We start from the raw sequence: 24,910 nt of genomic DNA on the forward strand, positions 1-24,910 counted from the left end.
TTCGAACGCTTTTCGTTCTTAGCTACGTTCCTTGCGACATTGGACGCGGTTATTTCGTTCAATGATGGTAGTATCGCACGTGCCAACATTTTTCGAGTCATTAGAACTCGTCGATCACCAGATCCGCTGTTTACTCCAGCCTTGCACCACTAGTGTAAGCTGCCCACATTTTTTTGTATCTATTTTTGTCAAATTCAAATCGGGCGAAGCGCGGGAAGGGATTGTCTTCTTTGAGCGTCCGTCGAAGGCTTGCCTCCGCTCACCCTCGCCACTCGCTCAGCGAAATCACAAGTCGGATCGCGCCCGGTCACCCGCTTCGGTGGTCGCGTCAAGTATGAAGACGGGAAAGATAAGACAGATAAGCTAGAGCAGGCGTGCAAGGAACGGAAGACCCAGGAAACGAGGCAAACCAGGCATTAGACGAAGATGGCTAAATCTGGGCATCACATGTCTTGTGCGGCTGTGTGGTGTTCTAACACCGGGGTTTCCTGTTCTGCGAAGTTTTTTCAGGTTTGCCAATGAAAACATGTAAGCACAAGTATTTAACTCTATTTTCTGAGCAGGTATTCATTTTGCATCAATACACTAGTTCTATGCAAGCCTGAGTGGACTGACATAGTAGCAGTGTCGCTCGACTCATTCGTCATGACGGCAGCCTATCTGCTGCCGGTGAAGCAGTTGCAATGAAGGGCTTGAGTGCGTGTTTTTGGGCTATACATTTTCTTCCCTCCTTTCTTTGTCGACATGAGCAGCCAAGGTTAAAGTAAAAAGAAAAAAGAAAGACACAGCCGTGATAGTTAATAATTTTCACATTGGTTTGGATCATCTGGAATCTATGTTCGCCTATTATGTACAGATAGAATCACACTTGTCTAGAGCAGTCGAGCGGCCGGCTGCGGACTGCAGAAGCGCCGCTTACCGGCAGTCGCTGGGTTCGAGATATCTTGGATGGAAGCTCCAAAAGCCTGCATGCGGCATGGCTTCTCGCGGCCATTTCTGTTATCGGCCTGTAGATTTTTTCACGAACGTGGGTGGGCGGGATTTGCGCTTATTCGCTGCCTGCTTCGTCGCGTGCAGCCGGCGCCGCAGCTGATAACAGAGCAAAAAATGCGTTTTACTTCGCGTCAGTCGTCATTTGCGTCTATCACTTCATGTGCCAATTGGCGTTGACGTCACCATTCACCGAGACGCCGATGAATCATTGCCATTTTTTATCTTGAATCATGTGTGGTTCTCAGAGCCAGTGCATGCATTCTGTTGCACATCCACGCCTATCACGGACAGCGGTCGTTCCACAAGCGACAGCAAGCAAAAAACAAAAAAAGAAGAAAAAGAAAGTAAGATAACTGACTATCTCCTATGGTCAAATTTACAGGCTGACATCGCAGATAGGCCGCAAGTGCACATGCCGCGTGCAGGCGTTTGGCGCTTGCATCCAACATATCTCGAACCCAGCGACTGCCGGTACGCGGCGCTGTTGCAGCCCGCAGCCGGCCGCTCGACTGCTCTAGACAAGTGTGATTCTATCTGTACAAATTTCAGTTGTCAATGAAAATTGCTTCTGCATGACATGACAAGAACTTTATTTGAGTCCTGAGGAACTGAGATCTAGGCGAGGCGAAGGCTCCCCCAGATTAAGTCGGTGGCTCCGCCCACGATGGGACCGGGAAACGAAGTCCCGTCGCGATGTCGTGGGCCCTCTGGACAGCCTGGAGTTGAATTTGAAGATTGCTGCTCTTGAGGGATTCCTCCCATTGCTATTTCGTGATGGCTGGAGAGGCGTTAAGGGCTGGGCACACCCAGAGCATGTGATCAAAAGAGCATGAGTCCAGAAGTGTAGTATAACATACTGAAGAAAGCCTAGTGAACCATCTCGCTAATTTTCATTTCTCCCCCCCCCCCCCCTCTTCCCCCCATTGCTCTCTTGTCACAGTGGACTTAAAAATTGCGATATCGGCGTCCAGTCAAACGCGCGTCCTACGCATATCTACAGGTATATTGGGCACTATCGGCCAGCTGTCGCATATGACAGGTGGACACATCCGGTTTGACCGCACCATCCGATGATGCTCGCCCTTTACTGCGATATTATCTCTTTTGTGTCTATGCTCTGCTACTTCAAAGCGAGAAAACAAACATCAAAGAAAGCAGATGTGAAAATAACGCAGTATAGGGCGAGTAACATCGTACAGTGCAGTCAAACCCGGTGCGCGAGCCTGTCAATGGTGATGACGCACTGATGACGTCAATGGGCGCACATTGCCTTCAGTTATGTTCCGGACACGTGCCACGCTGTTCGCGTTTCATTTGACGCCAATGGTACATCTGCAAGTGAAACAGTGAGAGTGTACGCCGATACCTTCTACCTGGATAACAGGTGTTTCTTTTATTATCGACTAAAGTATGACTAAGGTTAATCGTAGATATTGACACGTTGTAGTGACAGTGAAAAACACAGTAGCAAGAACCGTGAATCACGAAACAATATGTTTATTGGACGAAACTGCCCACAAAACAAGTTACACTCGGGCAGAATGATTGGGCCGAGCACATACCTCGATCGATCGTCGAATAACAGACTTGCGGCTCAAGCGCGACGGCTACTTATAAATGACTAGTCGAGGATTTCATTGAAGTCGCACTTGTTCGTTCGCCTTACTGAATCTACAACACTATTCGCATCACGCATGCAATCTGAAGAAGAAATAACCTTTATTTGAAGAGCCGGCACTTTGCTTTTAGTGGCCTCAGGTGTCGGCTCGAAGTCCTTGGACTCGGGCGGCATCTTCGGCTTGTCGGACGGGCCGGAGCTAGCTCGTCTTCAGGCTCCGAACTTTTCGGGGCCGCCTCCCAGCGGTGGCGACGCCGCCCGAGAACGTTCTGATACATTCGAGCGCATCATGTGCTGAGCGGTAACTTGACATTTGTTAGCCGGTGAAACGCGTTCACAGGAAAGATGCACAAGTGTGTGTGTCAATATACCTAAAAACTGTAGCTTACTTCTCATGTCATTGGTCGCAGTGATACGTTTGTCACATCAGGCTAAAAAAGATGCTACAGGTGTAACTAGAGAGTAGTGCGAGTCAAATGACGACTTCCGAGTGGATAAAAAACTGCCCTCTATATCTGACAGATTCTACCACAATAAAACAAGAATAACTAAAAAAATTCGCTGTGGAAGAGCATATCATATACTGAAGCTCTAAACGTTATGGTATAAAACGAAGAACTTCGTTATGAATAGAGGAGCCTAAGAGAACCAAAACAGTCAATGCATTGAACAAAACTTAATGAAAATAAGTTCTCCTATGCGTACAATGTGGCTGTATATTCTAAATGCACCTGCAGGTGCTGTCAATAGAAGGCAGCAGGGCTCTTAGGAGCTCAATTAATTACAGAGATTACTTTAAGTTGAGAAGAAAACAGTCCCTCCCTTTTTTAAATTCTTCCTGATGAGAGACGTTCCCTTTCATTCACACTGCAAAATTATTAAGAAGATTGTTCATTAAAGCTTGCTTTCTATTATACTGTCAAAACAGTTGCACAAAAAATATCAGTAACTAAACGAGGAGTAATGGATCTTGTGTGGACATTTCAACGTTGTAGACAAAGAAAACACAAATTTGCAGCCCATTAGGCCTTGTCTTGAAATGAGTCTGCTCAAGCTACGTTCGCGAACAACACTGGAATGCAAACAATGAGCGGTGACCAGGACGTGCAGCATATTTCAAAATCGAAGCACCCCAAGTACTTCTGGCGACGACGTCTTGTCTCGTAATTTCGAAAAACGAGATGGCACCGTTTGCATCGCGATGTCACTCAGCCGTTTCAAACGCCAGAAGATGCCGGTCTCTGCACTCGATGCGTTTAGCTAGTGTATGACTCCTTTGGTAGAATGTCAGCGTTGTTTTCCTGCATGGCGTCACTTCCACGTTCCTGTGTAAAATCCGCGGGCAATTTACTTTGATTGCGAACCAGTCACACTGTTACGGCTGCTCACCCACACGCGTCGCTAGGTGTGTAATCAGTTCAGCCGCATCCCTTAAAGAACGTCCACAGAAGTTTCACGTAACCTTGCCGCACACATGTCTATCGAGGATTCCTTTGTATGCAAAACGAAATCCGCACTGCGTACACTGATAGGATGTTTTATCCACATGGTTGTAGCGGTGACGACTGAGGTTTTGTCCATGTTTAAAGGATTGATTGCATATTTTGCAAACGAAAGGTCGGTCCTCACTATGTGTGTTGAGATGCCTCTTGAGTTCACTGTTGCTTTTGAATGGTTTAGTACATTTTTGGCAGACATAGGGTTTCTCACCTGTGTGAGTGCGTTTATGGTTATGTAGATGTTGAGGCTGGCGGAACGATTTACCACATATTTCGCATTCGTAGGGTCTCTCGCCTGTGTGCGTGCGGTAATGTACAGCGAGATAATCAGCCCGGTGGAACATTTTATCACACATATCGCATTTGTTGTTTTCGACGGTACGCTTCCGGCAATGTTTTCCGAACTTTGGCTTCTCCACAGAGGATGGGTCACAGGCTCTGCAAATGTGGTCTTTATCACCAATGTGTTCGTTGGCCTGCCCGTGTAAGGTATCCCGTCTGCTGGAAACCTTGCCACAGACACCGCAGAACACTTGCTGTTCCATTTCTCCGGTTCCGGTAGCATTCCTGCAAGTAGACATACGAGATGGGCTCAAAATGACAGACTGTTGTTACGGGACTAGTAAAACACATTGTTGCGAATCGAGTAGTTGACAAATTAAATCTTGCGTTAATGGTAAGCCGACTTCGTCAATCTGAGCGCTACCTTGCTGCCCTTATATATTTGGCGCTGGGCTCTTGAGGGGTATCCTGTAAGAGTACACCTAGTGGACTGTCCATTTCGGTCGCCTATTGGCTCCAGCTGCACGAGCGAGAAGGCGACTGGATGGCTCCGTCTGGCTCGTGCAGCTCGAGCCAGTCGCGGCAGCCGAAATGGACAGTCCGCTAGGTGGAGTCTTAAAGACCCCCCCCCCCCCCCCCCCCCCCCCCCTTGATGGGATGAAATTTAACACCGGATCTATTAGTGGTCTGTGACGCTAAACTTAAAAACTACCTTGATTCAAGTCGCAGGTGATAAAAAGCTGTGTTTTGCACATCATCTGTAGCCTACATGTGAAAGGCGCAGGTAAGTTGAAATATCCCGCAGTGATGGTTAGTGAAGAAACTTAGCCGGTCTAAACACAACATACATGTGTAATTCAACATGCTAGCAAAGAGTTTAGAAGCTGTTGTGCCTGGCCGTATCTCGGGACAAGGAATGCTTCACCGCCATATGTGCAGCTGTGAAGTTTTGTTCAGGCTTCGTCGTTTTCTCTAGCCCAAGGAGCTGGCGACTTATTCAGCGCGTCACCTGGGGTGAATTAACGAGAAATGATGCCTCGTATCTTCTGCTCTTCGACCGGCCTGAGCTGATGGTCGACACAAGTTCTGGGACCCGAGGCTGCAATGAGTCATCGGCCTCGTGCGCCACTAAAACGACAACGTCGCTTTTGGGGTGTTTCCGGGAAGCACCAGCACCCGCCCGGACTACGACGAGGCCCGGCGGCGAGCGTGACGCGCAACCCAGGAAACCCCTTCCGAGACGACAACAGCCGCCGCACTCACTGGGAAGGGTGGCTTCCGCGAAGGCCACTCTCCGGACCCTGTCAAACTGACCGTCACGGAGAGGCTATTGATACTTGCAAGGGGCAAATGTGGAGCATTCTCGTGGGAATCACGTCGACGTTTGGTTCCCAAGTTGCCACCCGTGGCCTGGTGTGCGGGGGCGATCAGGCAACATTGGAGGTGGAGCCCGGCGGAAAGGTGCCACATCATGAGCGGGAGATTGCGAACTGCTTGAATTTTGTGATTGGCCAGGAAGTGCAGTGAATACTCTCATCGAGTGAAAGGGGGAAATTAACTGCATATAAAACGCAGCTTGAGTGTTTCGACAGACGCTCGTCCATGTAGACGCTCGGACATGCAACGACTTAGCATGTAGTAAGCTCCGATCATCATGGAGCGCTTGTTTTAAACTGTCATGCACATATGCATTTGAAACGCTTTCCTTAGCTCTCTGGTGATCTCCTGGCACTTGGCACGACACCAGCCATCGAAAAAGTCACCATTCCGGCTCGGTCAAACGTAATGATATCCGTCAGTACCAAAGTGCCTGCATACATGGAGGGCGTCGTGGAGGGCGATCATCACTTACTGCTCGACCGTGAGATTCGCGTCGCTAGAGGCTAAGCTGAGTTACGCGAAGGGAAAGCAAAAGTGATGCTCACAAACTTCAGCCACGAATAAAAGTACATTAACAAAGGCACCACGGTCGCCTACATTGATGAAATAGTACAAGCCAGCAGTGCTTTCGCCTTCACGGACTCTAGAGGACCTGCAACGACGACTGTAGTACCTGAAACAGCTTTCGACGTAAATGAGAACCTTCCCAGGCATAAGAAAGAACAGTTAAAAGCCTTGCTTTTGCAATACAAGGACTGCTTCTTGTCGTCATCAAAAATTCGACAAACCCGTCTCCAAGCACCGCATTATAACTGACGAATATGTCCGCCCGCTCCGTCAGAGCCCGTACCGAGTCTCGGCGGGCGAACGCGAGGCAATTAGGCAACAAGTCGACGAAATGCGACGGCATCATCCAGACGTCCAAGAGTCCGTGGGCATCCCCCGTGTTGTTAGTGAAGAAGACGGATGAAACCCTACGTTTCTGCGTCGATTATCGTCGCCTCAACAAAATCACGAAAAAGGACGTATACTCTCTCCCACTGATGGACGACGCCTTCGTTCGACTCTACAACGTAAAGTATTTTTCGTTGATGGACCTCAAAACCGGCTACTGGCAAGTTGAAGTCGACGATAGGGACCGGGAGAAGACTGCCTTTATAATAGCAGACGGACTGTTCGAGCTCAAGGTCATGCGGTTTGAGCTTTGCTCGGCACCTGCAACTTTCCAACGCATCATGGCTACATTACTGGCAGGCTTCAAGTGGCAGGCTTGCCTCGTCTACTTGGACGCGACGTCGTTGTGTTTGCCTCAAGCTTCGAAGAACGCGTCAGGCGCTTTGAAACAGTTCTTCAAGCAATCAAGACCTCCGGACTCACATTGAAGCCAGAAGAGTGCCGCTTCGCATACGAGGAGCTCTTGTTTTTGGGCCACGTCATCAACAAGTCCGGAGTGTGCCCTGACCCACAGAAAACTGCGGCCATCACTGACTTTCCTCCGCCCGCCGACAAGAAGGGAGTGCGTAGATTTCTTGGACAGTGCGCCAATTACAGGCGCTTCGTCAAGGACTTTTCACGGATCACCGAGCCACTGACGTAGTACCTCATGAAGACCGACGAAGAGTTCAAGTGGAAGACGCCGCAAGTTGAAGCATTTGAAGAACTGAAGCGACGATTGCAATCGCCGCCGATACTTGCGCAATTCGACGAAAACGCTGCTACCGAAGTCCACACCGACGCGAGCAGCGTAGGACTCGGCGCCGTGCTTGTGCAGAGGACTGACGGACTGGAAAGGGTTGTAAGTTACGTTAGCCGGTCGCTGTCGAAGGTGGAAGCAAGTTATTCCACCACAGAAAAGGAGTGCCTCGCCATCATCTGGGCTATACATCAAAGTTTTGCCCCTACCTCTATGGCAGGCCCTTCAAAGTTGTGAGCGACCACCAAAACTTGTGTTCGCTAGCTAACTTAAAGGATCCATCAGGTCGCCTCCCAAGATGGAGTCTGCGACTAAAAGCATTCGACATCACTGTCTTTTACAAGTCCGGGCGAAAGCACTCTGACGCCGACTTCTTGTCTCGCGCCCCCGTCGAACCCCCGCCACAGGATGACCAGGATGACGACACTTTCTTGGGACCCATCAGTGCCGACGAATTCGCCGAACAACAACGAGCCCACCCGGAACTAAGGAGTCTTGTAGACTACCTGGAAGGCAAGACCGTCGTTGTGCCGAAGGTGTTCAGGCGAGGATTGGCGTCGTTTTTCTTGCAAAACGACATTCTCCTAAAGAAGAACTTCTCGCCACTCCGAGCCAACTATCTCCTCGTGGTACCTTCAGCATTGCACCCAGAGGTTCTGAGCAAGCCCTCCATGACGAACCAACGGCTGGACACCTCGGTTTTTCCCGCGCGCTCGCGCGGATACAAGAAAAATACTACTGGCCTCACCTCACTGCCGACGTCGCCCATTACGTAAAGTCATGCCGAAACTGTCAGCGACGCAAAAAAAAAAAAACCGAAAAGGCCAGCCGGACTTCTACATCCGATCGAACTACCTCGCCGACCGTTCGATCGAGCAGATCGGGATGGTCTTACTGGGGTCTTTCCCGATGTCGACGTCCGGGAATAAATGGATCGTCGTATCTACGGACTACCTCACCCGCTACGGCGAAACAAAGGCCTTGCCCAAAGGCAGTGCCGTCGAGGTAGCCAGTTTATTCGTTGAGAACGTACTCCTGCGTCACGGTGCCCCAGAAGTCCTGATCACTGACAGAGGTACGGCCTTTACGGCAAAACTAACTCGAGCCATCCTGCGAGACAGCCAGACAAGCCATCGCTGGATCACCGCCTACCACCCGCAGACGAATGGCCTCACCGAGTGCCTAAATAAGACTATCGCCGACATGCTGGCAATATACGTCGACGTCGAACACAAGACGTGGGATGCCATCCTTTCGTACGTGACCTTCGCATACAACACGGCCGTGCAAGAAACGACGCACATGACGCTGTTCAACCTGGTGTACGGAAGGAAACCGGCAACGACGCTTGACGCCATCCTACCGGACGTCACCGGCGAAGCAAATCTCGACGTTGCCACCTATTTGCAGCGTGCCGAAGAAGGTCGACAGCTCGCCCGCCTGCGCATCAAGAGCCAGCAGAGGACCGACAGCCGGCACTACAATTTTCGACGACGCTCCGTCGAGTACCGGCCCCGCGACCGTGTTTGGGTCTGGACTCCGATACGCCGACGAGTACTTAGCGAGACGTTCCTTCGGACCTTATAAGATCATCCGACGTATTGGGGCACTTCGCTATGAGGTCGTGCCAGACGGCACTTCGCAATCACAGCGGCGCCGCGCATGATCTGAGGTTATCCACGTGGTGCGTCTTAATGCTTTCTACGCCCGCTGACGAACTTGGGTACTTTGTTGCTTTGTTGTTGTTTTTTTTTCTATCTTTATTAGGCGTGGTTTCGTTTTCGCTTTTCGTGTTTGCAGGATCTGGACGATGCTTTTTAAGGGGTGGGTATTGACACGCAGGCGCGTAGCCAGGGGGGGGGGGGGGGGGGCTGATGGGGCTTCAGCCCCTCCCGAAATTTTTTCGTGCTGGCATGCACCGCCGACCAAAACTACCACCGACGCCGGCAATCATTCTGGATTTTGTGTACAATGTCCTTTTCACGCTCGAAAAGACATTTCGGCAGGAGCATTGCGAACTCGGGCTGGATTTCGTGACAACGCCCTTGCACCTGGAGTCACGTAACGCAAGGAGCCCCATCCGAGCACAAACTTTCAACGGCTTTTCGATAGCGAGCGGGCGCGTTGCGGCATCTCGCAGCGGCCGCGGAATATACGGAGCGCATGGATTTCAATTACGAAACTTTATGGGTATTCAGTTCTCATAAACTCTTGACGCGAAAGGTGCGCTGAAATTTACAAAGGCATGCTTTAAAAGATTTTCAATTCTGAAACTTTATGGGGTTAATGCTGTTATAAAGCTGGACCAACATGCATGCACTGGAGCCCTCGTGTCCAAGCCGTTCCAGAAATGAAAGCACGCGCTCACAAGCTTTCACACACACGAACATAGTAAATATCACCGTGACTGTCAGCTAGCAGCTGATAATTTTCTCCAACCATTTTCAGGAAGCGTGCCCAATGTGATTGATCAGCTGGACCAGGGCTGGCAAAGTAAAATATGAGAAAACAGAAGAAAGTGAACGGCCTATTATTGAGGATTTTTTTTTTTTTTGCAGGCGACAAGGTCTGGCTCTCCATGGCCACAGGGACAGGGGCCCTATGAATTTAAGCAATGCCCCTGCTGAAAATACAGGCATTTTCAGAGTGCTTCTTCGCATGCGAGCTGATTATGGAGATACATATCTGAAGAACCATTTGGAAAGTTGCCCCAGTATTGCCTCGTATTTAAGCCCAGACGCACAAAACCAAATTATAGAAATTTGTGGTGACATTATCAAAGAAAGCTTAGATTCAAAAGCAGGCTACTTCTCCATACTTCCTGACGAAACGACGGACATCGCTGGAATCGAACAGCCTACTGTTTCTGCAAGGTACCTAAACAAGTGTGCCAACGACATCAAGGGAGTGTTTTAGGTTTTAGCACCAGAATAGATGCCCATCTCTCACTGCGACAGCAGGTTCTATGTAAATGTGTAAATACTGCTGCAGCTTCTAGTCACCCTTCCAGTGACCACTGCCAGCGCAGAGAGAATATTTTTTTAACAAGAGTTTACTAAAAAACTACTTGCGCTCTACAATGTCTGTGGAACGCATGGTTAGGCTGGCGCGTCTATACACCCACAGAGACCTCGGCATCAACGTGACCGCTTCGCTCAACTTTCCCGCCGAGAGAAGTTTGTCCTTTAGATAGCGAAGCAGCAAAAATCAATGCAAGTAAAAAGCACTGTTTATTCAGGTCCATAAGTTCTTAATTATGAAAACGTATGACCGCTCATTAGCTATTAAAACCGCAGAAATTTTCGCCGTTTATTCTAACAGCATCAGCATCACAATTATCACGCGAATACAAAAATTAAGAGGATACCAATAACCAATTTTGACCGACCTTGCTCATGGAAAGCCCGGCCCACGCGGCGTTCGCCATAAACACTTGGATATTGGGTAGTTCAACTTACCGCATCATCTGTGGACTTCGTTTGTCCTTTTCTTTCCTTTTCAGCTACCTGCTTTTATTTCTTTTGAAACGAAGGAATACCCTCCTTTAATTTTGGGTGCAGAATAATTGTTGGCGTTGTGCAGGCAGTTAAATTACACATTTTCGTACTGATTTACGCATTATTCCTCTATTATTCTACCCACATGGCACTGTCGCGACCGCTGCATGGCCCAAGTACATATCACGATTTCTGCGATCATAGTTATGTTCTTGCCAGGATCATCTGTCTTTCTGTGCTCAAAGTTTACTATCTGCGACTGAGCAACATGTTTATTAGTCGTATTTGACACATTATATACACTGACGTTTGCTTAAATACGTAGATTTATTGGAGACTCATACGTATTTTTAAATATCTTACTGCGAGGTTTTGTGTATACAAGCAGTGAACTTTGTTTCCAGCGACTTCTTTTATGCTCTTTAGCGAGTTGTATCTTCGCATTTCTAATATATACTTTGCAGAACTCCCACTTTTTATTTGTACTCACTGCTGCGAGTATTAGCTCGGTGTAATTACAATACACGACGAATTACAGCTGCTCCTGCGCAATCGATTGCAACGGTTTCTTCCTGGCCGTTGCATATGTAGAAAAATGTAAACAAGGTTCTTGAACGACAAAGATTCACCAAAATATTTGTCCTCAACTTATTCATTTCATGGCCTTTACGTTTTTCATATGAGCTGCATGCAGTGCTTTGCTGGTTTCGAACTGATATTGACCCTTTTCGCGGTGATCCCGTGGGCGCTGCCATATTTGATCACGTGGTGACGCGTCCATTGCTTGCCTCAACTGCCTCCGTTGCCTCCTTGTTTACAATGGAAGTGTATGACGCCGGCGCGGCTTAGAAAACCCCTGTTTTCGGAGATATCGTAGACGGTGACTAGGTGGACGACACGAAGCTTTGATCCCAGCTTCAGAGAACATGCAAAAGCGCTTTCGGAGCTGATTGAGCTATGTCCAAACGGCGCAGGCAGTTTATATGGTGCTTCTTCTAAAAGCGGGGCTAAATATGCATTCCAAGCTTTGCGATTATGAATTCAGTCAGGATTAGTGTGTTTTGCTCTTTGTTCTTTATTCGGCAAATATTTTGAAGCAGTGGCTTGTCAGTTTCTGACTCAGTGAAGTTTCTCGGTGCAGCCACTATATGATTATTTTCTGCCTAATCGCTCGCGGGTGTGCTCAGTTCCGAATCCGATAGATTTGTTCTTGCTGCGCACAAGGCTTGAAACGCAGCTGTTTTGTACATTGTAATACCTTGTAGCAAATATATATTACAGCTAGTAACTTGCTTACTCTTGTGGACCGTCACGAAACATTCAGCTTCGACCATTAATTCGTGCGCAATCGCTGTAATCTTTCATTTATTGTGCGTATAGAGTGCGCATATATTCTAGTGTGCGTCCATTCACTTATTCTTGATACGTCGGCGATAGAGTGGGCGTAAGTTTTCCTGCCATTTGGACAGATGTGTATAGATAACGTGCGCGAAACTTACTATGACAGGAAGCGGCGCTACTCCCTTTGTCATTGTTTAACGAGTGGTACTCACTCTTGCCGGCGTTCTGGGGATGAAGCCCTTTCTTTGAAGGTTAGCGATACAAGGCTGGCGGATGAGCAAATTTCCGTATCCTCGAGGAAAGCCGTACATCACGAAGTGCCGGTAACACGTTCGGACAGTTGCAGCAGCGGTCCGCGAACTTCGCCACACAGATTCATTCTATTTCTTAATATGCCAGTCACTATTTTTGCAGCCAACTACTGCACACGTCTTCAATCCACATTATTCAATCTAGTATGATTGGAGCACAGTGTGTTAGCGAAAACTCAGTTGCATTTCCGACAGCTGATCGCACAGAAGCAAGGTAGAATCGGTAATGGTTTCGTATTCATGCGCGGTCGCTGAGGAGAGGTATGGCGCGCCGCCGTGTGCGCCATCTCGTTTCTCTAAACAAACTGCTCCGCGAAAAGGGTCAATAGTTCTAAAGTTCATGTGATGTTTTCTTTACTTATTATTTAGAAAAAAAAACGGAAGCATTGATATCAGTTATTTCTGCCACAATTTTTGGGGCATACGAATATATTCTGTTATGAAAACATACATATTTTAATGGACAGTGCATAGCTTTCAATAATTCGTTTGCAGCATCTAATATACAATGAAATTGGCAATGCAGTTATTATTCATGCATTTGATCCCTCGACAAATTCTATGAGGAGGAGGCCGCGCTGCAACCTGAGCCCCCCCGAACAAAATTTCTGGCTACGCCACTGTTGACACGTGTACTTGTTTATCATTCACCGGTGACCGCATTTCACCGGCTAACAAATCGTTAGGCAAAGGACGCGCCTCCATGTATCGGAAGTTTCTCGAACGTTATCGATGCTTCTATCCGTTGCCTGTTGTCACCGACGCTTATGTAATGATTGCATGAGCGATACGAATTGTCTTGTACTTTCTGGAAGACGCGGGCACCAGGGATTAACCTGGAACCTTGCATGCCTCATGTATAAAAGCCGATGCGTTGCGCCGCTGATCAGATTTCGATGATCACCAACTGTGTTCGCTGCTATCGTTGTGCTTCGAGTCCAACTTGCTTTTGTGGGCACAGGTTAGCCCAATAAAATGTCCGTTTCGTCATTCGCAGTTTTGCGACTGTTTTCTTCACCGTCACTACAACGTTACAATATACAGCTTCGCTTTAAGTCCATGTCTTCGCTCAGCAGTTTAACACAATAGCCGCGTGCACTTATGACCCAAACACGTCATTTGGCAAAGCAGCAAAACCTTCTGCCTACAATTAATACAGGCACATCGGCAACAAAAAATGTAAACATTATATTTTAATGAAATAAAGTTTTTAAAAAGATAAGTACTGCTTTGTTAACGCGCTGCTTGGAATGTTTTGTTTTCACTAAAGACGCACAATGCCGGCGGGCATAAGACGAACGGCACACTCGGGGCAGCATCTCGAGCAGGGCACAAATCCACTATAGTAAATCATTTCCTGATAAAATAAGTTGCTTTGTGCAAAAAAGTTTTCCATATCTAAAAATAGAGTTTTGTGCGGTAAGCACTATTTGGTCACACTTTTCTTAATTGGCAAATGACAATATTTTTGCGCAATTTGACGAGTCTTCTAGGAAAGACATCGTTTTAGAAAATGAAGTGTGCAGTGCGGTTTAAACAAATGAATTCTTGAGTTTTTCGCGCCAGAATCACGACATGATAAAACGCTTGCCGCAGTAGGGGACTCCACATTAATTTTGACCACCGGGGCTTCTGTAACGAGCGCCTAAATGCAAGCAAACACGAGCATTTTTGCAGTGTGCTTCCCTCTAAATGTGGCGGTCGCATCCGGAATTGAACCCGGGAGTTCAAGCTATAGCAGCGCAAAGGCGTGCAGTGCAATAACCAGACAAACGAAAAATATTTTTTTCAATAAATACATTTGCTTTATGTTGTCACACAAGTCTTGTCCTTAGCGGTGACTTTGCGTTGAGCATGGCGATATTTTAGGACTGCTCATGCATCGACGCGTCTAGAGCTTAGAAAGCCGCCGATTTAAAAGCTCAAGTTGGCTGTTAAATTGACCCATTTTAGGTGGGAACAAGGATATAGCTCTTAAAGACTATATTCTGGGGTCGCGACTGTAGAGGATAGTATACAACGAAAATTTGACAAGCGGTAAAGCTCACGTTGTGTAGGCGCCCAAAGTAGATGAAGCGCCCCGGGTACCGTCACGGCTGGTACTTGGGGTTGCTTCGTCCGTGAAGTTGAACACAGGAGGCGTGAATCCATTGCTTGATTCTTCAGTCATGCCTGATGTATCGATGCTATCGGACTGGCGTGTATTCGCAAAGGCTTGATGTTGAATCCTCGCGCATGCGCACTCAATGCCAAGAAAGAACAGCAACAAATAAACATTTAGCATAAACAAACGCCTCCCCCCCCCCCCTTCACTGTGTCCGTGTCAATTGTGTGCGCAAAAAGATTTCACTATGAAAACATTTAGCACTTCGTGATTCCGAATAAAATGACAGCGCATATCTGGAAAAAAAAAAAAAACGAGACAATATAGAGAACGCCACTAACCTGAAGCTTAACTGTAAATTTTTGAACGCTAGCAGAGGCGCCCCGATAACCATTGCTATCTTTACGCTAAATTATCTGACCAAGCTAGCCCTCACATCAAAAAAAAAAAAAAAAAGAAAAAAAAAAGACACAAATACAAAAAACGTTTATATGACGATAGCATTACTTTTTTTCATGTTCTTCGCAAAGTGAAGTTCACAGATGGGGGGGGGGGGGGGGGGGGGAGGCGAAATTGATGGGCGTCTAAGGACTCGTGAGAGCGTAGGTGGTACGCATGCTAAGTTGCAAAAACAGGCCTTTTCAGATGCAGCAATTTAGCTAACCACTGTGGCACCCTCTCGTATCGGTTCAATTAATGTGTGAAGGGTGCCCAAACAATATAATGAGTAAGAAGAAATATATTGGGTGGTGAGTGCATTACATGTTTCATTAACAAATCTGTGATTTTTGTGGCATCACGTTCATTGACGACGAGATCAGGAAAAGAGTTCCATAATTCAATCGCGGAGAGCGAAAACGATTGATTAAAATCATTAGATGATTAGTGCAGATACATCCTAAGCGACGTGTACATGCGGCGAGATGAACGGGCTAGGGGCAACATAAGTGTTCCTCGAAGATTAACGAAGCTGTAATAGAAGTTGTGGAAAATACACAGCTGGCCTACTTTTGGGCATGGAGCTAGACACATGCTCGAAGTGTTCACCAAGAGCATCTGCTTGGTCTTCTGAGCTTTCTCATTGGTCATTTATCAGGGGTTACGGATGGGTTTGTCTCCGCTTTAATCATCTTAGTCCATTCCACAATTGCAGCTCGTCCGTGGATGACTTTATGCCAGAGATAGACTTTCCTGAGCTTCCTCTTCAGCTTGTCCTTATGCTGGCCTACCCTGTGACTTACCTTCTTAAATTCTGTAAAATTATACGTGTTTGGGTATCCAATAATTATGCCCCATGCTTCGTCTTATTTTTTTCGCGCCTTTTTACAGTCCGCATTCCAGCAGGCGACTGGTATTTTGTATGTATTGCCATTGGCGTGCAGAATGGAATTTTTTGCTGCGTCAATAATAAATACACCAAAGTATGCTAATGCGTCGTCTATGCTAAATTCGCTTATTTATTAACCTGTTAAATATGCTGATTATTTAAACTGCGACCAATCGGCCGAAGCGAGCTTGAACATATGAACATGCGGAGAAGCGTGTTGCTTTATTAAAGCAAACGCTGCTGGGAAATGGTCATTTACGAAGAAATTTTTATAACATTCCATTCCAAGCAGGAAGAAGTGCGGCCGAGCCAAGCGCTAAATCAATAGAAGAATATAAATTGGGGGATGCATTGTAATTGGTTGCCTCATTATTTCATAAGCACGCACCGGAAGTTACAAGAACGTGTTCTATGAGTCGACCTGTCGCATCGCCCCGAAAGCCTCCCCACAAATAGTGGCGCATTAAACTCACCAGTCACAAAATCCTTTTTTTCGTTAATATTGCTTAGATTGAATATTGCTTAGGTTATTATTGTAATTAGGTTGAATGTATATAGAAGAGATTATAACCACCCTATCAATTAGAATTACTCGCATAGACACTGTCTAGAGGGGCGTTTGAAGTTGTAGATAATAAGTTTCAGGCTTGTTTATACAATAATTGCCACACCACCAAATCAGGCAATACCATCGTCACGGTGTTTTCGGAAGATGTCACATTCACCGGAGGATGTTTGATTGGTTGTACTTGAAATCCGGCTCCTTGTCTCAAACTACCTTAGGCTGACATTCAAATAACAGTTTCGTAAGGTCATCAAAATCGCCAATTAGTCATCTCGCATTGCGATACATTGATCGTCACACCATAGTACAACTAATGAAAGGAAAATGTTCCATGTACCAATGAGGAATTGAAGTATGTGTTTACTTCCTTTTGCCTTGAACGTTGATGTTTTTTCTTTTTTTTTGCCGTGGTGAAGTGAATCATGCTGGTCTTTCGGCACGAAAGGCGCCAAAGTTGCCTTCTGGGCGGTGCTGGATGCCTGCGCTTGCAGGCTGTGCGTGCGTGTTTCAGGCCTCAGCCTGGTGATGGTAAGCGCTGTAGCCCGACGGCCCTGGAGTCGCCCAGCACTGTCGCTGAGTGGACTAAGGCGGTGTAACTACTGCCACGACAGGTGGCGGGTGCCACGGTCTTAGCAGCCTCCGATGGCTTGCTAGGCGCAGGCCGAGCAAGGGACGATGGCCTGTGCGTCGCTGCCCCCTCAGGCATCGCGTCAGCAAAAGCTGCGTAGTGAAAAACTAAGCACCTTTCACGGTCTTCCTTAAACGAGATATTCTCTTTGACTTTAAGGTGATGACTTACTTTTCGTTTTTTTTTCAGTTTGCGCATGATCGAGAATATGCGGCTTGGTCGCCATCGCAGTTCACGTCTTGCAATGCGGTTTGTCAGCAGTCTGATCGGAGGAAAGTCTTGGACATCACGTTGTGCACAGGTATGGCCGCGGCAGTTCTGTGAACCATGCTCATACCTTTGACATTGGGAAAATCATCGCATGTTCGAAATGCAGAGCCTTACAGTTATCTTAGTGTATCCTGCTTCTATGGTTTGTGGCAGAACGCTAGATGCAAAGGTCAATATGAAAAGCTTAGGGGGCACTTTTTTGTTACCTGTCCTGCCGGCTGTTGATACGCTGTACATTGGCCACCTATTACTCCTTTCAGCCCTTAAGGAGCTCAGTTTCGGTCAGGTCGATGAGATCGGCCTGAGATAATACTCCGCGCGCGCTATTCATGGACCAATGTGGTATGCCGGCGACCGCAATATCTCCGAATTTTACAAGACTGGTTAGCTTCTCGTAGTGCAGTTTGTCACGAACCTCGAGCACGTGGTCTCCTTGGCGATGTTTATAACCTTACAGTCCGCGCCTAGAGCTCAAAGTCAGCGTCAAAGGATTGCCAGCCACAAACGGAGAAAGTGTTAGCACCAGTCTTGTAGACGTTCCTCAAAAACAGGAACGAAAGCTCGTTCCTCGTTCCTTCCCAGTATTGAAACGAGTTCCCGTTACAAGTTCCTTTAATGCGACAGGAATGCGTTCCAGTTACACTTGGAACATTGGAACGTGTCGTTACATTAACGTTAGATTTGATTTAAAAAAATTAAAATATAGTGTAGGATAATCCTGAGGCGAAATTAAGTCCGCAATTGAAAACTCACATCGAACTACGTATATTATACGAATTTGAACATCACCGATAGCAGATTATCTGCAGATAAAAAATTTACACGATCTTCCCGTAGGGGAACCCTGAGTAGTATGCGAAGCAGCCATGGGGTCGACTCAAGGTAGTTTTATCAGCTGTATAAACTTGGACATGCAGCAGCACCAGCAACGGGCAAACTGTTGTCGACACCGTCGGCGTTTTGCCCGCGGTCGCACCGAACGCGCGCGACGTTGGTGGCTGTTGCCAGTGCCTCTGGGGCGCCTACCGTCGCGCCTCTAGCTAGGGTGCCTCGATGCCCAGCGCCGCCGTCCAGGGTGGAGACGTCCAGGGTGGAGACAACCCCGCTGGCGACGCCATATTGAGTCACACGAGCTGAGACTCAGCTACGCTTGCGTTCATAAATAGTGTTACTCGCGGCGCACTTCCAAGTGCTTTGCCTTGATGAGAATTTTTTTATCGGTATCGCATCTGCACATCTTTATAACCAATAGCCGTTAACTCGTCGAAGGTCCAAGACGTAAATGTATGGCGCCGGGAAGATGCCCCAAATTGCCTAATTCAATTTACATTTAATATGGCGTGTGTATGTTTGAAATACGCACTTTTTTTTGCGCTTCGATGCTTGGTATAGAAGGTTTGCGACACCCTGTGTGTGGAAGTTTTTCTTTTTCGCTGTTGTATTTTGGTTTACACGTCACGCCTCCTTTACCGTAGCCAGCCACTCGGCCACGGCGGTTAGTTTCCCTTGCGTTGCGCGTGCTCTTCGCGTTCGTTGCAATAATTTGACGATATCTACGCACAATTTTGCTTTTTTTTTGCCCACAAAACTGTGTGCTGACAGGATTAAGCTGGTGTAAAAATAACTGCGATGTGAAAATAAGGTTTAGTTAGTGCTGTAGAGAAACATGTAACGTAACTTGTCTGTGTCAATCTTGCATAGTACACACAAGAAACCAAACGATGCACAAAATACATTTACTTATAATGTCTAGTACAATCAATCATGAAAGAGATATGTACATGAAAAATATATGTAGTGTGTGGCGCCTGAAGGCTATGTTGAAAGACGAGATAAAAAAAAATTCGCAAGGTAGGCTCGACACACAATTCGGGATAGTGAGAGTTTTTTTTAAAATTTATTCATTACGTGGGGGGGAGGTTCAAGTGAGTACATCAACCTTATTACACACAATATAAATCTAAAACAAGAGTGCAAACAAGAAAATGCAACCGCGGGTAATATTAATCAAGATATCCAGCCAGAATACATCAGCTACCATCGAATACGTCGCATCAGCCAAACACATCGATGGCGAGTACAGAACATTTTATAAATAACCATTAGAACACTGATACTACATTGAAAAAAATAAACAACACTGCATACATATCGCGTACAAAAACCGTAAATGAAACTAAGACAGTCAAATACAGATTAGCAATGTTTTTCACTTCGAAAATATAGTCCATGATGATGTAGCGCTGTTGACTTTAACAGACGGCGCCCATCCTGTCGATTTCCCTCGTACTGGTCCTCTTCAAAGTGTTTCTAAGTACAAGTAAAACAACAAAAGTGATTATTGATATGAAAAATTGCCTTGTAAATACAGAGAACCAATTACAGTGCTTAAAAATAAATTTTCGCAGAAGTAATGCTGTATTACCTCGCTTCACACGTTTCGAAGAAATGCACAGGCTACAACAGACACCATGCCAGAAAGCACCGAAACATTTTGGTCTCATGATGCCCCTTAACTCTACTACACCTGGGCATACTGTGCACAGGCATTTAAAGACCGTCATAGTACCGGGAATGAGCACGAATGACCATCGGCTTACGAGCACCACGCTACAAATATATTCGTCTAAAAAATCGTACAACCTGAGATCCGCAAGATATCTGCTGAGAATAGAGAAAATCACAATGCTTCGCTTGCCACGTACACAACAGCCGCTCTCCCCAGAAGAAGCACTGCGTTATTTAGTCCCAAATAACGAGTAGCGCAAAAAGAAACTGAGGGGAAAAAAAAAAAGAAACAAGAGACACACGATGTGTGCTTCCCGTGAAAAAGTAAAATACGTGGTTTACATGACGATTTGTAGCTAATGTAAGGCTAATTCGCGGGGAATCATTTTCGTCAGTTCTTAAAGTAAGGGTACTACTCGCATAGACTGCGCCGATCAAAACGGCAAAAGCCTATGCGACGCGCGCTCGCAAACCATAGGCTACTCAGCATCGGTGCAGTGCTTAGTTCGTGAGCGAACGTAGGTACGTGAGCGAGGATCAGAGAATACTTTATTTAAATGAAAAACACGATGCGATAGTCTAAACTTTCTTGACACTTACCTCGCAAATGTAGGAGCTATCCGTTGCCTTCCAGTGATACCGCTTTACTTGGGCTTCCCATCTCTTCCTTCGCTCTGGGTCCCGGGGGAAGCGTAAACAACGAAGCCCTTTACGCGTCGATCCGGTGCACTTGGGAACAAAACAGCCCGTCATGTAGACTCGATGCACTTGACAAGCTTGTCATTCATGCGGCTGAACACTGTCCAGCAAGTAGAAGCGTCAGCGAAGCATCCGCGCGCACTGTGTCTCGAGCTAAGCACCGGCACCAAGCACTCGCAACCGCTCGCTGTGACTCAAGATGGCGTCGCAGCGAGAAAGCCGCGGCGCGGGTGCGGTCAAAGGATGGCACCACCCTGAACGGCGGCGCTGGCATCGAGGCACCCTACCTCTAGCCTAAGGTGCTACGCGTTATCGCGCGCGGAGCCGCAGGTGTTGCCATTCCTTGCGCAATCCGCAGAGGAGAGGAGCGCCGGAGAGGTTATGAGACAAGGAAAGGAGGGGGAGGAGGATGCGCATGCGCAGTAGGGGTGTGGACGCCTCACGGCGGAGGGAGTGACATAGCCCCGACCATAAGATGCTTCGAATCTTAAAGAATCGGAAGAAACGCTCCTAGACGAATTTGTTCAGGGAGCACCGCACATACTCCAGGCATGTCTAACTGCCACTTTGGTGCTCGTCTATTACAAGTGCTGCACATATGGCACCTTCCGCTTCGGTCTTCAAATGCGCGGCCAGGACACTGCGCTGGGGTAGTACGCGCCAAAACCACAACTTCATTGTGAGGCACGTCGTAGAGGGGGACTCCGGTATAATTTTGACCACTAGGGGATCATTAACAACCCACGGATGCACGGGAAATGGACATTTTGCATTCCGCCCCCATCGAAATGTGGCCGCCGTGGCCGGGATTTTATCCCGGTACCTCGTGCTCAGCAGGGCAACACTGTAGTCGCTAAGCCACTGCGGCCGGGTGGACCAGGACGTGCAGCATATTTCAAAATCGAAGCACCCCAAGTACTTCTGGCGGCGACGTCTTGTCTCGTAATTTCGAAAAACGAGATGGCACCGTTTGCATCGCGATGTCACTCGGCCGTTTCAAACGTCAGAAGATGCCGTTTTCTGCACACGATGCGTTTAGTTAATCATTCCTTTGGTAGAATGTCAGCGTTGTTTTCCTGCAGGGCGTCACTTCCACGTTCCGATGTAAAATCCGCGGGCAATTTACTTCGATTGCGCACCAGTCACACTGTTACGGCTGCCCACCGACATGCGTCGCTAGGTGAGTAATCAGTTCAGCCACATCTCTTAAAAAACGTCCACAGAAGTTTCACGTGACCTTGCCGCACACATGTCTATCGAGGATTCCTTTGTATGCAAAACGAAATCCGCACTGCGTACACTGATAGGATGTTTTATCCACGTGGTTGTAGCGGTGACGACTAAGGTTTTGTCCGTGTTTAAAGGATTGATTGCATATTTTGCAAACGAAAGGTCTGTCCTCACTATGTGTGTTGAGATGTCTCTTGAGTTCACTGTTGCTTTTGAATGGTTTAGTACATTTTTGGCAGACATAGGGTTTCTCGCCTGTGTGAGTGCGTTTATGGTTATGTAGATGTTGAGGCTGGCGGAACGATTTACCACATATTTCGCATTCGTAGGGTCTCTCGCCTGTGTGCGTGCGGTAATGTACAGCGAGATAATCAGCCCGGTGGAACATTTTATCACACATATCGCATTTGTTGTTTTCGACGGTACGCTTCCGGCAATGTTTTCCGAACTTTGGCTTCTCCACAGAGGATGGGTCACAGGCTCTGCAAATGTGGCCTTTATCACCAATGTGTTCGTTGGCCTGCCCGTGTAAGGTATCCCGTCTGCTGGAAACCTTGCCACAGACACCGCAGAACACTTGCTGTTCCATTTCTCCGGTTCCGGTAGCATTCCTGCAAGTAGACATACGAGATGGGCTCAAAATGACAGACTGTTGTTACGGGACTAGTAAAACACATTGTTGCGAATCGAGTAGTTGACAAATTAAATCTTGCGTTAATGGTAAGCCGACTTCGTCAATCTGAGCGCTACCTTGCTGCCCTTATATTTGGCGCTCGATTCGGGCTCTTGAGGGGTATCCTGTAAGAGTACACCTAGTGGACTGTCCATTTCGGTCGCCTATTGGCTCCAGCTGCACGAGCGAGAAGGCGACTGGATGGCTCCGTCTGGCTCGTGCAGCTCGAGCCAGTCGCGGCAGCCGAAATGGACAGTCCGCTAGGTGGAGTCTTAAAGACCCCCCCCCCCCCTTGATGGGATGAAATTTAACACCGGATCTATTAGTGGTCTGTGACGCTAAACTTAAAAACTACCTTGATTCAAGTCGCAGGTGATAAAAAGCTGTGTTTTGCACATCATCTGTAGCCTACATGTGAAAGGCGCAGGTAAGTTGAAATATCCCGCAGTGATGGTTAGTGAAGAAACTTAGCCGGTCTAAACACAACATACATGTGTAATTCAACATGCTAGCAAAGAGTTTCGAAGCTGTTGTGCCTGGCCGTATCTCGGGACAAGGAATGCTTCACCGCCATACGTGCAGCTGTGAAGTTTTGTTCAGGCTTCGTCGTTTTCTCTAGGCCAAGGAGCTGGCGACTTATTCAGCGCGTCACCTGGGGTGAATTAACGAGAAATTATGCCTCGTATCTTCTGCTGTTCGACCGCCCTGAGCTGATGGTCGACACAAGTTCTGGGACCCGATGCTGCAATGAGTCATCGGCCTCGTGCGCCACTAAAACGACAACGTCGCTTTTGGGGTGTTTCCGGGAAGCACCAGCACCCGCCCGGACTACGACGAGGCCCGGCGGCGAGCGTGACGCGCAACCCAGGAAACCCCTTCCGAGACGACAACAGCCGCCGCACTCACTGGGAAGGGTGGCTTCCGCGAAGGCCACTCTCCGGACACTGTCAAACTGACCGTCACGGAGAGGCTATTGATACTTGCAAGGGGCAAATGTGGAGCATTCTCGTGGGAATCACGTCGACGTTTGGTTCCCAAGTTGCCACCCGTGGCCTGGTGTGCGGGGGCGATCAGGCAACATTCGAGGTGGAGCCCAGCGGAAAGGTACCACATCATGAGCGGGAGATTGCGAACTGCTTGAATTTTGTGATTGGCCAGGAAGTGCAGTGAATACTCTCATCGAGTGAAAGGGGGAAATAACTGCATATAAAACGCAGCTTGAGTGTTTCGACAGGCGCTCGTCCATGTAGACGCTCGGACATGCAACGACTTAGCATGTAGTAAGCTCCGATCATCATGGAGCGCTTGTTTTAAACTGTCATGCACATATGTATTTGAAACGCTTTCCTTAGCTCTCTGGTGATCTCCTGGCACTTGGCACGACACCAGCCATCGAAAAAGTCACCATTCCGGCTCGGTCAAACGTAATGATATCCGTCAGTACCAAAGTGCCTGCATACATGGAGGGCGTCGTGGAGGGCGATCATCACCTACTGCTCGACCGTGAGATTCGCGTCGCTAGAGGCTAAGCTGAGTTACGCGAAGGGAAAGCAAAAGTGATGCTCACAAACTTCAGCCGCGAATAAAAGTACATTAACAAAGGCACCACGGTCGCCTACATTGATGAAATAGTACAAGCCAGCAGTGCTTTCGCCTTCACGGACTCGAGGACCTGCAACGACGACTGTAGTACCTGAAACAGCTTTCGACGTAAATGAGAACCTTCCCAGGCATAAGAAAGAACAGTTAAAAGCCTTGCTTTTGGAATACAAGGACTGCTTCTTGTCGTCATCAAAAATTCGACAAACCCGTCTCCAAGCACCGCATTATAACTGACGAATATGTCCGCCCGCTCCGTCAGAGCCCGTACCGAGTCTCGGCGGGCGAACGCGAGGCAATTAGGCAACAAGTCGACGAAATGCGACGGCATCATCCAGACGTCCAAGAGTCCGTGGGCATCCCCCGTGTTGTTAGTGAAGAAGACGGATGAAACCCTACGTTTCTGCGTCGATTATCGTCGCCTCAACAAAATCACGAAAAAGGACGTATACTCTCTCCCACTGATGGACGACGCCTTCGTTCGACTCTACAACGTAAAGTATTTTTCGTTGATGGACCTCAAAACCGGCTACTGGCAAGTTGAAGTCGACGATAGGGACCGGGAGAAGACTGCCTTTATAATAGCAGACGGACTGTTCGAGCTCAAGGTCATGCGGTTTGAGCTTTGCTCGGCACCTGCAACTTTCCAACGCATCATGGCTAAATTACTGGCAGGCTTCAAGTGGCAGGTTG

General features: G+C 47.7%; 1 protein-coding gene across 1 annotated transcript in view; it reads left to right on the forward strand.

Annotated features, from left to right (window-relative positions):
• LOC119432532 (sericin 1-like) overlaps nucleotides 1–24,910 on the forward strand; it is an 860,508-nt gene that overhangs the window by 696,434 nt on the left and 139,164 nt on the right. The gene's annotated exons all lie outside the window — the stretch shown is intronic.

This window comes from Dermacentor silvarum, chromosome 11, assembly GCF_013339745.2.
Source record: "Dermacentor silvarum isolate Dsil-2018 chromosome 11, BIME_Dsil_1.4, whole genome shotgun sequence".
Lineage (NCBI taxonomy): Eukaryota > Metazoa > Arthropoda > Arachnida > Ixodida > Ixodidae > Dermacentor > Dermacentor silvarum.